Below are 15,675 nucleotides of genomic sequence, written 5' to 3'. Positions count from 1 at the left end.
TATTCATGAAAGGTTGTTGCTGAACCCATGAGAAGACTCCGGGATTCTTGGTCTCCAGAGGAGGATTCAATGTGGAGCCAGAGAAAAGGCCTGATCACTCAGAGCTTTTGTGCAATAGAGTTTATTAAAGTACAAAAGGGATAGAGAAAGCTTCTGACATAGACATCAGAAGGGGGCAGAAAGAGTACCCACTTGCTAGTGTTAGCAATGGAATTATATACTCTCAAATTAGTTATTACAGTGAATCAAAAGAATGTCTGGAGGTTGTAAAGACCTCACCAGACCTACTCCCATAATTTACACTTTAAGATAACAGAATTAGCCAGAAGGTTTTTTCCAGAGTCTGTCCTCAAGCAGGATACATTATTGTTATATAATCCTAAGGAATGTAGAGGGGAAAAAAAAGTTTGTCCTTTCTTCTTCCTTGAGAATTCCAGACCCCTCTCTCCTTGGGGACCCCTAGACTTCCTATCAACCTGCCTAGGAAATGACTCTCTCATCCACAGTTGTCAAGGTGAATACGCCTCAAGACCCTGCACCTGGGGTCACACATCCAGAGTCTCAAGGGTAACCCCACCGCCCAGGCCCTTGCCTTGGGTTCACATGTCCACAGTCTCCAGGTTGACTACACCTTACCAAAACTTGTACCTGTTTTCACATATCCTCAGTCTCTTTTATGACCCCTCTCCAGACCCAGCGCCTGGGTTCACAAGTCCACATTCATCAGGGTGACACCCTCCCAGAGCCTGTATGTGTGGTAACACATCCACAGTCTCCTTGGTGCGACCCCTCCCCAGACCTGGGACCTTGGGTCACATGTCCACTGTCCCCAGGGTGATCCCACCTCCCAGACCCTGTACTTGGGGTCACACGTCTAGAGTCTGAAGGGTGATCCACCTCCCAGACCCTGCACCTGGGGTCACACGTAAACAGTCTCCAGGATGAGACCACCTCCAGACTGTGTACCTGGAGTCACATGACCACAGTGCCCAGTGTGACATCTCCTCCCAGTCCCTGCACCTAGGGTTGCCCATCCACAGTCTCCAGGGTGAACTTCTCCCAGACCATTCACCTGGAATAACATGTCCACAATCCCCAGAGTGACATCACTTCCCAGACCCTGCACCTAAGGTCCCATGTCCACAAGATCCAGGGTGACACCCTCCCACACCCTGGACCAGGATCACATGTCTAAAGTCTGAAGTGTGACCCTACCTCCTAGAAGCTGCACGTGGGGTCACACATAAACAGTCTCCAGGGTAACCCCCTCTTGACCCCGTACCTGGGGTCAAATTTCTGTAGTATCCAGGGTGACTCCCTCCCAGACCATATACATGGGATCACACGTCCACAGTCTCTAGTTTGATCCCACATCCAGACTCTGTACCTGAGGTCTCATGACCACAGTGTCCTGGGTGACACCACCTCCCAGTCCCTGACTTAGGGTAACATGTCCAGAATCTCCAGGGTAACCCTCTCCCAGACCATTCACCTGATATAACATGTCCACAATCCCCAGAGTGACCCCACATCCCAGATCCTTCATCTGGGATCACACATCCACAGTATGCATGGAGAGCCCCCTCCCCAGACCCTGCACTTTGGGTCACACGTCCATAGTCCTCAGGGTGACCCTACCACCCAGACCCAGCAACCAGAAACACCTGCACACAATCTGCACGGTAACCCCACCTCCCAGGCCCTATACCTGGAATTTCGCGTCCACAGTCTCCATGATGAACCCCTCCCAGACCATGCACCTGGGATCACACACCCACAGTTTCCAGGGTGACCCCCTTTGCCCCTGCACTGGGGGTTATATGGCCACAGTCTCCGTGTTCACACCCCACATCAGATCCTTTACCTGGGGTCACATGTCCACAGTCTCCACGGTGAGCCCTCTCCCCAGACCCTGCACCTGCTGTTAGATGTCCACAGTCCAGGGTGATCCCTACTCCCAGACCTTTCACCTGGAGTCACACATCCACAGGCTAAAGGGTGACCTCTTTGAAATACAAGCACCTGGGGTCAAATGTCCACAGTCTCCTTGGTGACACCTCACCCAGACCCTGTACCTGGGGTCACATTTCCAGTTTCCAGGGTAACCACCTCTCCCAGACCCTACACCTGGGGTCACACATCCACATTCTCCATGGTGACCCCACATCACCAGACCTTTTACCTCTGGTCACATTCTCCAGGGTGACCACCACTCCCAGACTTTGAACCTCTGGTCAGATTTCCAGTCTCCAGGGTGACACTCCCCAGACCCTGTACCTGTGGATACAGTCCACAGACTTCAGGGTGACACTACCACAGCAGTCCGAGCACCTGGGGTGACATGGCCGCAGTTACCACTGTGAGCTCCCCTCCCAGACCACCCCCTGGTGTTACATGTCCGCAGTTTCCAGGATGACACCCTCCCAGATCCTGTATCTGAGGTCACGTGTCTTCAGTCTCCAGGGTGACCTCTCCCAGGCACTGTATTTGGGGTCACATATCCACAGTCTCTATTGTGTCCATTCTCCCAGACCCAGTACCTGGTGACACATGTCCATGGTCTCCGGGGTGATGTCATTTCCCAAACCTTGTACCTGGGTCACATGTCCATAGTCTCAAGTGTGAACCCCCACCCAGACCCTGTAACTGGGGTCAAATATCTGCCATCTCCAGAGGACACCCTCCAAACCCTGTACCTGAGGTCACACTTACAAAATATCCAGGATGACATCCCCACCCAGATCCTGCACCTGATGTCACCTGTGCACAGTCTCCAGTGTGACCGCCCTCCCAGACCCTGTGCTGCTGCTGCTAAGTCACTTCAGTCGTGTCCAACTCTGTGCGACCCCATAGATGGCAGCCCACCAGGCTCCACCGTCCCTGGGATTCTCCAGGCAAGAATACTGGAGTGGGCTGCCATTTCCTTCTCCAGTGCATGAAAGGGAAAAGTGAAAGTGAAGTCGCTCAGTCGTATCCGACTCTTAGCGACCCCATGGACTGTAGCCTACCAGGCTCCTCCGTCCATGGGATTTTCCAGGCAAGAGTACTGGAGTGGGATGCCATTGCCTTCTCCGCCCAGACCCTGTACCTGGGGTCAAATATCTGCAGTTTCCAGGCTGACACCCTCCCTGACCCTGTACCTGGGAACACACATCCAGGTCTCCCAGGGTGAGCCCCCTCCATGACCCAGCACCGGGGGTCACAGGTCCAGAGCCCCGAGGGTGACCCCTCCTCCCAGACCCTGTCCCTGGTGCCACACATCCACACTCACCAATGTGACTTCCCTCCCAGACCATGTACCTGGGGGTCACACTTCCAGAATATCTAGGATGAGCCACTTCCCAGATTTTGCACCTGGTGTCACGTGTCCACAGTCTACAGGGTGACATCATGCCCAGATCCTGCACCTGGGGTCACAAGTCCAGTCTCCAAGGTGACCCCTCTCACACACCCTGCACCTGGGGTCATATGTCCACAGTCTCCATTGTGACACCCCCCTGCCGGGCCCTGCACCTGGTATCACATGTCCACAGTCTCCAGGGTGACAATCTTCCCCAGATTGTATACTTGGGGTCACGTGTCCACATTTTCCAGGGTGGTCCAACCTCACTGGCCCTGGTCTGGGGTATCAGGACCACAGTCTTGAGGTGACCTAACCTTACAGACCCTGCCCCTGGGTTCTCACAACCACAGTCTCCAGGGTAAACCCCTCCCAGAACCTGCACCTGAGGTAACATATTCACAGTCTCCAGGGGGACCCCATCTCACTGACCATGTATCTGGGGTCATATGTCCACAATCTCCTGGGTGAGACCCTCCCCATAACCTGCACCCTGGGTCACACGCCCACAGTCTCCAGGCTTACCCCATCCCCCAGACCCTGCACCTGGGGTGGCACATCTACAAGCTCCAAGGTGTCCCCCTCCCAGACCTTGGACCTGGGGTCACATGTCCACAGTCTCCAGGGTAACCCCACCTCCTCGACCCTGTACCTGGGGTCAAATGTCCATAGTTTCCAGTGAGATCCCAGCTCTCAGACTCTGCACCTGGGTTCTCACATCCACAGTCTCAAGGTGACACCCCTCTCAAACCTACACTAGTGGTCACAAGTACGTAATGTCCAGGGTTGCCCCCTCTCAGACTATATACATGTTGTCATAAGTCCACAGTCTCCAGGGTCAGCCTCTTCCCCAGACACTGCACTTTGGGTCACACGTCCACGGTCTCCTAATGAACCCACCTTCCAGAACCTGTATTGGGGGGCATGTGTACACAGTCTCCAGGGAGACCCCACCTCCTAGACCCTGCACCTGGGGTCACATGTCCACAATATCAAGGGTGAACCCTCTCAACCCTGGACCTGGGGTCACATTTCCTGTGTCTAGGGTGACACCCCTCCCCAGACACTGTACCTGGGGTCACATGTCCACAGTCTTCAGGGTGACTCCACCCCCCAGACCAAACAACTAGGAGCACATATCCATAGTCCAAGGTAACCCCAAAGCCTAAACCTGTAGTCACACATCCATAGTCTCCATGGTGACTCCCTCCTAGACCATGCATCCAGGATCACAAGACGACTATCTCCAGGGTGACCCCCATCCAACTCTGCACCTTGGGTCACATTCCACAGTCTCTAGGGTAACACTTCTCCCCAGACCCTGTACCTGGGGTCATACAGGTATAGTCTCCAGGATGACCCCACCCCCCCCAGACCCTGCCCCTGTAGAAACATGTCCACAATCGGCAGGGTAACCCCACTTCCTCAACCCTATATCTGGAGTTACACGTCCACAGTTTCTATGGTGACCCCCTCCTAAAGCATGCACCTTGGATCACACGTCCACAGTCTCCAGGGAGAGCTGCTGCTGCTAAGTCACTTCAGTCGTGTCCGACTCTGTGCGACCCCATAGACGACAGCCCATCAGGCTCCCCCGTCCCTGGGATTCTCTGGGCAAGAACACTGGAGTGGGTTGCCATTTCCTTCTTCAATGCATGAAAGTGAAAAGTGAAAGTGAAGTCGCTCAGTCGTGTCGGACTCTTAGCGACCCCATGGACTGCAGCCTATCAGGCTCCTCCATCCATGGGATTTTCCAGGCAAGAGTACTGGAGTGGGGTGCCATTGCCTTCTCTGTCAGGGAGAGCACCCTCCCCTAAATCTGCACCTTGAATCACACATCCACAGTCCTCAGGGTGACCCCACCTCCCAGATGAATGAAAGGCATAAAAACAGAGGGCTTTTCAGACTATCTATCAGAAACTGTCTCGATTTTAAGATGTGAGAACTCCAGGTTTGCAAGAGGCCCTAATATCCAGAGTCATAGCCAGTATATTTCCCTGCATTTTGAGAGCCTTGTGAACCCATTCCTAGCTCATACTGGATCTGTCCCTGAGAAAATAGGCTTGGGAAATTGTCTAAGAGTGCTGAGTGCCATACTGTTGTTACCTTGATTAGTTGATATTCTAATGGAAATGATCCTGCAGCAAGGAGTTGCAAGCTGCCTGCTTACACCAGAAATCGAAAGTTTGACCAAACCTATTGATGTCGTAAGCAGGAAAACATCATTTGAATGGATTATCAGGCAGCTGCCCTTTTAGCACCAAGAGAGAGAAAATGCTAATTTTGCCAACAAGGTTCAATGACCAGGTTCACACTCAGTATGTGTCCCTGCAGTATCCAAGAATTTTCCAAACAGACCTAGGATCACTGGATCTCTCCTACAGAGAGAACTTGATGGAACTTTTACTCTGAAGCAGGGTGAGTCTTGTTGAGGTGAGTCCTTCCCCAAGGCAGAGGCCTCACACCAAGGCCACAGAAATGGAGCCCAGAACCAGCGTCACCTGTGAATCTGAGTCCCTTTGCAGCTGTGGCCAAAAGCCCCTGATCACCACTAATGAGCTTCCTGACTCCCTACCAGGCAAAGACGCCCACTCCAGTAAACACCCTATGGTGTCCCATCCAATCACCTAACATCAACCTTCCAGCAGGAAGTTTCTTTGCCTTGAAGCTATAAAAATTAGCTGTTAACCCACGAAAGCTGTCGACTTTCCCTAGTCTGTCAGCAGGTTGGCCCGCTGTGGTTGGCCCGCGGTGCTCACAGCGCCCACTTTATCTCTGCTCTTTGTTCTTGATAAAAACTCACTCCCTTCTGAAATGTTCTATGTCTGGAAATTCTTTTCCAACTTGTGCTCAGACTGCCTCAACAAGTCTCCCATCACCAGGGCCGCTTTCCTGGATCACACTCACCGTTTGTTGTCCACTCCCAGCTCAGAGCAGAAAGGCCCCCTCGGCCTGGTCCTTCCCTCTCACGTCCCATGCCTGGTCACCAGGAGCTCCCACCACTCCCAGGCAGGCCGTCTTCTGTGTCCTGGGGAGGCCTCTGTGGTGTCAGGTGGAAGAAACAAGAGGTACCCATGAGGTACCCACACCAGCACAGCAACCAGTACCCCTCTACTGACCTCTTCACTCTGGATGGCCCTGGGGTACTTCGGGGGACCGTCCCCCTCAAGCATGTCCTTGTTCTCATCTCATCCCAGCACCGTCCATGCAAGAGTCACTAAGCTACTCTGTGATGGCTGCACAGAGAGAATATTTGTTCATTCGCCCCTCCCAGGAGCACGGGGTTCTTATGGGCAGGCACCTCCCAGGATATGGGGCTCTCCTGGGCAGGTGTCCCACAGGGCTCAGCACCCAGGATCTGTCCACAAGCCCTCCTTGCAGAGCACCCCCAGCCCCTCTGTTGGACAGGTCTGACCTTGAGCCCCTCAGAGCAGGCCCTGAGGTAACAAACAGCAGCTTCAGGACAAGTCTGTGACCCTGGGCTTCACTGTGTGCAGCCTCCTTCCAGCAGGTTTTCCTTCTTCCATTAGAAGAAGGCCTTCCTGAAATTCTCTCCCACTTGTGGGCCGGATAAAACAATTAGAAAACAAGTCAGAGCTGCAGCCCCATATCCATCCTGACCCTCAGGACCCACAGCTGTTCCTGGAACCTTGGCCAGCAAACGAGACCCACTTTCTGAAACCACAAGCCCAGATGGGCAATGATTGGCTGACCTGACTGGCCCGCCCTTTGGACATGTGCCTGGGTTGAGGTCTATACAAACCCCCTCAAGTGCCTGCAGCTGTACTTGATGCCGTCTTTTCTGCTCAGACGTTGCAGGACTGGCCTGGTGAGAGAGAGTGAGGGGCCATGGCGTTTCGGGGGATCGGGTCTGTGTGGGGCTCTGCTGGACCTTCTGCAGGACGTGCTAGGCTGTCACGTGCTAAGGAAGGGGCTGTGTCATCTGTTCCTGCAGTTGGAAATCTTCTCAGGCAGGGGTGAGGAAGCAAGAAAAGAGGCAGTGGGAGCAGGACAGGAGGGTAACTCAGGTAGGAAAGTGGAAAGCTTCCAGAAGATCACCCAGGCCAGGACCATCCTGCCTGACCTACAGGAGCCAAGTCGGCAAGCGTGCTGTCGCTGCAGTGGCTCCAAACACTTTTCTCCAGCCTGTGAGGTCATTGCACGTATTCAAGTGTTTTACCTGGGAAGTGTGGATGAGGTTCAGTAGTGGTTAGCCTGGGGGTTAGCCAGCGTTTACTTAGAGATGCCTCTGTGGGGTCTCCCAGCTTCCCACTGAGGACCCTCGTTGGGAGGGGAGGAGGTGGGGAGTGTGGAAGGGCTGCTGGCTGCACATGAGTAAGTCCCCATCCCTGACCATCTTCAGAATTGCTCATCCCTGGAGCAACCATCCTAACTGGGTTTTCACCTGTGTAACTGGTGGCTTCTTAATTAGCAATGTGAACATTGATATTAAATGTTCTCAGTCAGGACTGAGATGTTACACCACATGTACTGGTATAAGAACCTGGGGAGGCGTGTGCAGCCAGTACCCCTAGGGACAGGCTTCAGACTTGACCCCTCAACATTCTGAAGTCCAGCCACTGCTTTAGCATTTCTGAGGGCCCAGTGCTGACTCTATGGGTTCTGTAATCCACCCTCCATCTGCCTTTACTGAGACCCATACTTCTAGGATCCTACAGAGCAGGGTCTGTGTGACTGCTCTGTGGCTTGTCTCACAAATGATCACAAGCTGGGTGGGTTAAAACAACAGGAGTTCATCCTCCCCCAGTCCTGGAGACCAGACACCTGAGATCAAGGTGGCGTAGGGCTGAGGTCCCTCCAGAGGCTCCAGGATAGGATCTTTCCTGCCTTTCCCAGCTTCAAGGGCTCCAGGGGTCCCTGGGCTTGTGGCCCCCCCCTTGCATCTCTGCTTCCGCCTTTAAGAGGCTTCTCCTCTGTGTCTTTCATCTCTTTGAAGGACTCTGTCAATTGGATTGAAGGTCACCCTAACCCTAGATGACCTTACCTTGATATCCTTAACTACATCTACAAAGACCCTTTTCCCAGATATGGCCCTCTTCTGGGGGGACACATCTTTGGTGGTCACCATTCACCCCATTCTCTGTGCATAAAACAACCCTCATTTTAGGAGATCACCACAGGCCCATATAGACGGGCACAGACAGTGGCCACACAGGTGGAGTCTGGAGAGAATGAGGACCTGGAAGGGATGAAGGCCTGGCTTCATCAGGTGAGGGGAATCACAGCGAGGAGAGGGACATGGTCTTGTTCAGGCTTCAAAAAGACCACGTTGGGGTGGGATGTGAGATGCACCGTGGGGGCAGGGAGCTTCGTCAGGGCCTGATGGAGGGGTTAGGCTTGGGCCAGGGCCATGGGTATCGAGGGGACTTAGTGTGGGGGTTGGCCACATACCCAGGAGGAGGAGCTCACAGTCACTGGGGCACGAGGAACAGGGAACCTGGGAGGCCTCCGTGTTCCTGAACCTGAAGAGGAAACATTAAAATTTTAGATCACCCCCTGCTCCTTCTGCCTCTGTAACTCAGCTTGCTCCTTGCAAAGTCTGGATCACATAGGTCATGCAGTCTCAGAAAGTGGGGACTTACAATACTCGGAGCTGGAGCTTGTCTCCCTCGCCCTTGTCCTGGCCCCTGCAAACCTGCTTGATCATGCCTGTCCGTGATGATGCAGAGCCCGCCTCCCTGACACTCCCCCCACCCCAAGGGGGGACTCTCCACTCTGCTGGAGCACCTGGCTGTGGGTGGCCACTGACAGCACTCTGGTCTCCTCAGGACCTGCTGGGGCTTCAGCTTCGGGACAGTGTGAGGTTCAGTTCAGGCTGACAGGAGATGGGTCACCACAGGACCCACGTGGTTTCAGCTTCAGTTCAGGCAGATGGAAACTGGTCTCCTCAGGACCTGCTGGGGCTTCAGCTTCAGGACAGTGTGAAGTTCAGTTCAGGCTGACAGGAGATGAGTCACCACAGGACCCATGTGGTTTTGGCTTTGGGGCATTGTGGGGTTCAGTTCAGGCTGACAGGACTCTGGTCTCCTCAGAACCCACTGGAGCTTCAGCTTTGGAACATTGTAGGGTTCACTCGAGTCTGACGGGAGTCTGGTTTCCTCAAGACCTGCAAGGAGGTGGTGCTGGTGAAGGAAAAGGTGAGGAAAATTGGGAAGAAGCTTTCTGTATGTGGCTGTTGTTGGAAGTCTGTCTTAAGACGACCCAGGACTGTTAGGGCTTGATGTGGAAAGTTGTGGGGTTTTAGTCAGTTTTTGTCTGTGGTATAAGATGGTGTCCTGTATTGCTCCGTGGTGTGTGGTTTCCATTTTTCCCAGCGCGGTTTATCGGGGGAGACTGTCCTTTCCTGCGTGTATGTTCTCAGTTCCTTTCTTGTAAATTAATTGCCACGTACCTGTAGGTTTACTTCTGAGCTCTCTTGTCTCTGTGCCTATTTCTGTGCCAATGCCACATGGCTTGTGGTGACTTTAGGTGCATACTGTAAATTGAAGTCATGGAGAGAGATGCCAACAGCCTGTTCTGCTTTCTCGAGGTCTCTTTGGCTCTTCTGGGTCCTTTGTGGCTCCAGACAGATGTGAAGATCGCTTTTGTTTCTGTGAAAAATGTCATTGAAATGTTGGCAGTGATTGTGTGAATGTGTACGTTGCTTTGGTTAGAATGGATATTTTAATGGTATTTTCACCCATAAGCATGGGATATCTTTTTACTTGTGTCCGTTCAATTTCTTTGATCATTGTCTTGTAGTTTTTAGCTTGCAGGCCTTTCAAGTCCTTGGTTAGATTTCTAGTTTTCTTGGGGGGGATGCTATTGTAAAAGGGATTATTTTCTTAATTTCTGTTTCTGATAATTCATTATTAGTGTAGAGAATCACAAATGATCTTGCAGTTCTACTGACTTTCTTTTTTTTTTCAGCCCTGCAGCTCAACATGCTGGTTCTTAGTTCCCTGACCAAGGATCAAACCCTTACCCCCTGCAGTGGAAGTGCGGAGTCTTAACCACTGGACTGCCAGGCAAGTCCATGAATTTGCTTTTTAGTTCTGACAGTTGCTTTGGTGTAGTGTTATGTGGAAAACTAGAATTGAGACATCTCATAGTTTCAGTTCCATCTGGGTTATCCACAGTACCCAAGGCATGGTGTCTACTAATATACTCTTCCTATGGTACCTTTTAATACCATGAAGACTAGTACAAGGCAATTAGCAACACTAGTTGAATTTGGATTGGTTAAGTCTTGGCCTCTATTGCAATGTTCGATGTCATCTCTGATTTTCTGCCATGACTTACATGGTTGTATTGAAAATTAATTTACTTTCTAGTAAAATTTCAGAGTCTCCAACTTTAAATAGTGGTACAAAGTTTTCTACATTCACACCAAAGACTGCAATGTGTTTTACCCAAAACAGGGTCACTTTCCTGGGGAACCAGCCCATAACCCCCAAATGGGGGATAATTATGGTTTCCACATTACAATCCTACCCATAGGACCAGTTCAACTTTGATCAGCTGTCCAAGCTTTGTGAAAATGTCTTTTTTTCATTCTAATGCAGTTTTCTTTTTCCGGAAACATCACTGCGGCTTTCCCTCATATTACAAAAACCTTCATGGATATAAAGTGACCATATAACTATGATCTGGGTGGCATTTTTCTGTGTGGTTTCTTTCACTGAGGATGTTTTCAGTGCTTTTCCATGTTGTAATGTGGCATTTTTTTCATTGTGCTTACAAACATATAACAACATTTATCATTTGAGCCATTTTAAGTATGCACTTCTATAGCATTAACTCACATTGTTGTAAAAATTTCCCCACCATTCATCTCCAGAATCTTTTCCTTTTCCTGAAGTGTCACTGCAACCATTAAATACTCACCACCCTCAATCCCTGGCCATCTTATTCTGCTTGAAATTTGTCTTATATGGATATCTCATACTAGTGGAATCATAGAACATTTTTCCTTTTGTGTTGGGCTTGTTTCACTTTGCATAATGACTTGAAGTTTCATCCACATTATAGCATGTGTGAGAGTTACCTTGTTTTTAAAGGTTGAATCATATTCCATTGTATTTATACTACATTGTGCTTATCCAGTCATCTGTTGCATTGTGTTGCTTCCACCGTTTGGCTACTGTGAATAATGCTGCTAGGAATATGAGGTTTGAATATCTGTTCCAGTTCTTGGTTTTAAATATTTTGGGTATATAACCTGGACCAGAATTGATGGATTCTATGTTAACTCTGTGTTTAAGTTTTTGAGAAGCCCCCTACTCTTTTCTGCAGTTGTGGCACTATTTTACTATATTCCTTTATATGGCAGAGTAATGCATCTTATGGATGGATCTACCCTATTTGCTCTTCCCTTTAACTGTTGGTGGACACTTTCATTGTTTTTAACTTGGGCTCTCAAGAACACTGCTGCTGTGAATAATGGTGCACAAGTTTCTATTTGAATGCCTGTTTTAAATTCTTTGGATGTATATCTAGGAGTGGAGTTGCCAAAACATATGATAATTCAGTTCAGTCACTCAGTCATGTCTGACTCTTTGTGACCTCATGGACTGCAGCACACCAGGCTTCCCCATCCATCACCAACTCCTGGAGCTTGCTCAAACTCATGTCCATCGAGTTGGTGATGCCATCCAACCATCTCATCCTCTGTTATCCCCTTCTCCTCCTGCCTTCAATCTTACCCAGCATCAGGGTCTTTTCCAATGAATTAGTTCTTCACATCAGGTGGCCAAAGTATTGCAGTTTCAGCTTCAGCATCAGTCCTTCCAATGAACATTCAGGCCTGATTTCCCTTAGGAATGACTGGTTGGATCTCCATGCAGTCCAAGGGATTCTCAAGAGTCTTCTCCAACACCACACTTCCAAAGCATCACTTCTTTGGCACTCAGTTTTCTTTGTAGTCCAGCTCTAACATCCATACGTGACTACTGGAAAAACCATAACCTTGACTAGACGGACCTTTGTTGGCAATGTCTCTGCTTTTTAATATGCTGTCTAGGTTGGTCATGACTTTTCTCCCAAGGAGCAGGCGTCTTTTAATTTCATTGCTGCAATCACCATCTGCAGTGATTTTGGAGCCCAGAAAAATAAAGTCAGCCACCGTTTCCACTGTTTCCCCATCTATCTGCCATGAAGTGATGGGACTGGATGCCATGATCTTGGTTTTCTGAACGTTGAGCTTTAAGCCAACCTTGTCACTCTCCACTTTCACTTTCATCAAGAGGCTCTTTATTCTTCTTTGCTTTCTGTCATAAAGGTCGTGTCATCTACATATCTGAGGTTATTGATATTTCTCCTGGCAATCTTGATTCCAGCTTGTGTTTCCTCCAGCCCATCATTTCTCATGATGTACTCTGCATATAAGTTAAATAAGCAGGGTGATAATATACAGCCTTGATGCACTCCTTTTCCTATTTGGAACCAGTCTGTTGCTCCATGTCCAGTTCTAACTGTTGCTTCCTGACCCCTGCATACAGGTTTCTCAAGAGGCAGGTCAGGTGGTCTGGTATACCCATCTCTTGGAGAATTTTCCACTATTTCTTGTGATCCACACAGTCAAAGGCTTTGGCATAGCCAATAAAGCAGAAATAGATATTTTTCTGGAACTCTCTTGCTTTTTCGATGATCCATTGGATGTTGGCAATTTGATCTCTGGTTCCTCTGCCTTTTCTAAAACCAGCTTGAACATCTGGAAGTTCATGGTTCATGTATTGCTGAAGTCTGGCTTGGAGAATTTTAAGCATTATTTTACTAACGTGTGAGATGAGTGCAATTGTGCGGTAGTTCAAGCATTCTTTGGCATTGCCTTTCTTTGGCATTGGAATGAAAACTGACCTTTTCCAGTCCTGTGGCCACTGCCGAGTTTTCCAAAAATGCTGGCATATTGAGTGCAGCACTTTCACAGCGTCATCTTTCAGGATTTGAAATAGTTCAACTGGAATTCCATCACCTCCACTAGCTTTGTTCGTAGTGATGCTTCCTAAGGCCCACTTAACTTCACATTCCAGGATGTCTGGCTCTAGCTGAGTGATCATACCGTCGTGATTATCTGGGTCATGGAGATCTTTCTTGTACAGTTCTTCTGTGTATTCTTGCCGCCTCTTCTTAATATCTTCTGCTTCTGTTAGGTCCCTATCATTTCTGTCCTTTATTGAGCCCATGTTTGCATGAAATTTTCCCTTGCTATCTCTAATTTTCTTGAAGAGATCTCTAGTCTTTCCCATTCTATTGTTTTCCTCTATTTCTTTGCATTGATCCCTGAGGAAGGCTTTCTTATCTCTCCTTGCTATTCTTTGGAACTCTGCATTCAAATGGGTATATCTTTCCTTTTCTCCTTTGCTTTTTGCTTCTCTTCTTTTCCCAGCTATTTGTAAGGCCTCCTGAGACAGCCATTTTGCTTTTTTGCACTTCTTTTTCTTGAGGATGGTCTTGATTCCTGTCTCCTGTACAATGTCATGAACCTCCATCCATGGTTCATCAGGCATTCTGTCTATCAGATTTAGTCCTTTAAATCTATTTCTCACTTTCACTGTATAGTCATAAGGGATTTGATTTAGATCATACCTGAATGGTCTAGTGGTTTTCTCCACTTTCTTCAATTTCAGTCTGAATTTGGCAATAAGGAGTTCACGCTCTGAGCCACAGTCAGCTCTCAGTCTTGTTTTTATTGACTGTATAGAGCTTCTCCATCTTTGGCTGCAAAGGATATAATCAATCTGATGTCGCTGTTGATCATCTGGTGATGTCCATGTGTAGAGTCTTCTCTCATGTTGTTGGGAGAGGGTGTTTGCTATGACCAGTGCGTTCTCTTGGCAGAACTCTATTAGCCTTTGCCCTGCTTCATTCTGTACTCCAAGGCCAAATTTGCTGTTACTCCAGGTGTTTCTTGAAAATAAGTATATTGTCAGTGATCAATTACATATGATTCCTTATTCTCTACAACCGCTCCAGCATTTATTTGTAGACTTTTTAATTATGGCCATTCTGACAGCTGTGAGGTGGTATTGCTAAAATTTATTTTTTATTTTCTTCTGAGTAAATGTCAAAACTATGGACTGTCTCTGTGAGCCTTACGTATTTAAGAACTTGATTAGTATGTTTAAAAAGCTAGGTCGTAGTTCTAATAACTTGGGTTAGAAAAGTAAGGGCAATATATTAGTTTTGTTTTTTTTTTAAGAAATCCATATGCTGCTTTGCATATTTCCTGTACGTATTTGCATACCAAAAAGGAAGAAAGGAGAATTTCTTTTTCTCTAAGCCCTCTGTGGAACTTAGTTTCAGTAGATCTTTTTGATACTGGTCTTTCTGAGCAGTATGAGGTGATTCCATGTGGTGGGTTTGATTGGCCTCGTTTTAGGAGGTAGTCATGTGGAGTATGTTTCCAAGTGCTTTTGGACGTTAGACTGTGAGTACAGCGTACCTCTTGAAATTGGGTCCTGCTTTGAATTGTTTTTTTGATGATTTTCCCAGGGACATTACTTGAAGGGCAGGTGTCATTTACAGCCTCTCAGGCCTTTTGGATAAAATTAGGCTTCCCTGGTGGCTTAGTTGGTAAAGAATCTGCCTGCTATGCAGGCGACATGGGTTCAATACCTGGGTCAGGAAGTTACCCTGGAGAAGGAAATGGCAACCCACCCCAGTATTATTGCCTGGAAAACCCTAGGGACAGAAGATCCTGGCAGGCTACAGTCCATGGGGTCACAAAGAGTTGAACACGATTGAACTGCTAAACCCCCACAGGCCTTTTGAACAGTAGGACTCCTTGAGAACTGGTTTTAACGTTGTTCTACTGGATATAGCCACAAGGTGGCAGCAGTTCTTCATGCTCAACTCTGGTTCCTTGGAGGAGCAGAGCGTCAGGGAAAATCCTGTGTGCGGATTGTCAATTAGAGTGAAATACTTTGGCCACCTGATGCGAAGAACTGACTCATTGGAAAGGACCCGGATGCTGGGAAAGATTGAAGGCAGAAGAAGGGGACGACAGAGGATGAGATGGTTGGATGGCATCACTGACTTGATGGACATGAGTTTGAATAAACTCCCGGAGTTGGTGATGGACAGGGAGGCCTGGCGTGCTGTAGTCCATGGGGTCACAGAGCTGAGCATGCCGGAGCACACATGCACTGCGGGAAGCACAGCCTGGCTCGGTGACACGATAACTCAGATCAATAAAGGCCCCAATACCTGTGAATTCCTAACACCCAGCCTAGTGCATGATGAATGCAGAAAAAATGCTCCTGTTTCTCCCTCAACCTGGGAGAGTTCACTGAAAGGTTCTGCTGCCCACACCAAGGGCCAGTTCAGATGCGCAC

The 15,675-nt window shown here is 49.0% G+C and overlaps 1 protein-coding gene across 2 annotated transcripts in view; it reads left to right on the top strand.

Annotated features, from left to right (window-relative positions):
- The window catches only part of ERICH1 (glutamate rich 1), a 144,292-nt gene that overhangs the window by 95,371 nt on the left and 33,246 nt on the right, over positions 1-15,675 (top strand). For both annotated transcript variants that reach the window (XR_014063463.1, XR_014063462.1), the window contains exon 7: positions 10,271-10,368. The gene's annotated coding sequence lies outside the window, so the exon portion shown is untranslated. The remainder of the gene's footprint in view (positions 1-10,270; positions 10,369-15,675) is intronic.

This window comes from Giraffa tippelskirchi, chromosome 8, assembly GCF_054371585.1.
Source record: "Giraffa tippelskirchi isolate mGirTip1 chromosome 8, T2T-mGirTip1v1.2.pri, whole genome shotgun sequence".
Lineage (NCBI taxonomy): Eukaryota > Metazoa > Chordata > Mammalia > Artiodactyla > Giraffidae > Giraffa > Giraffa tippelskirchi.
This window is presented reverse-complemented; position numbering and strand designations above follow the sequence as displayed.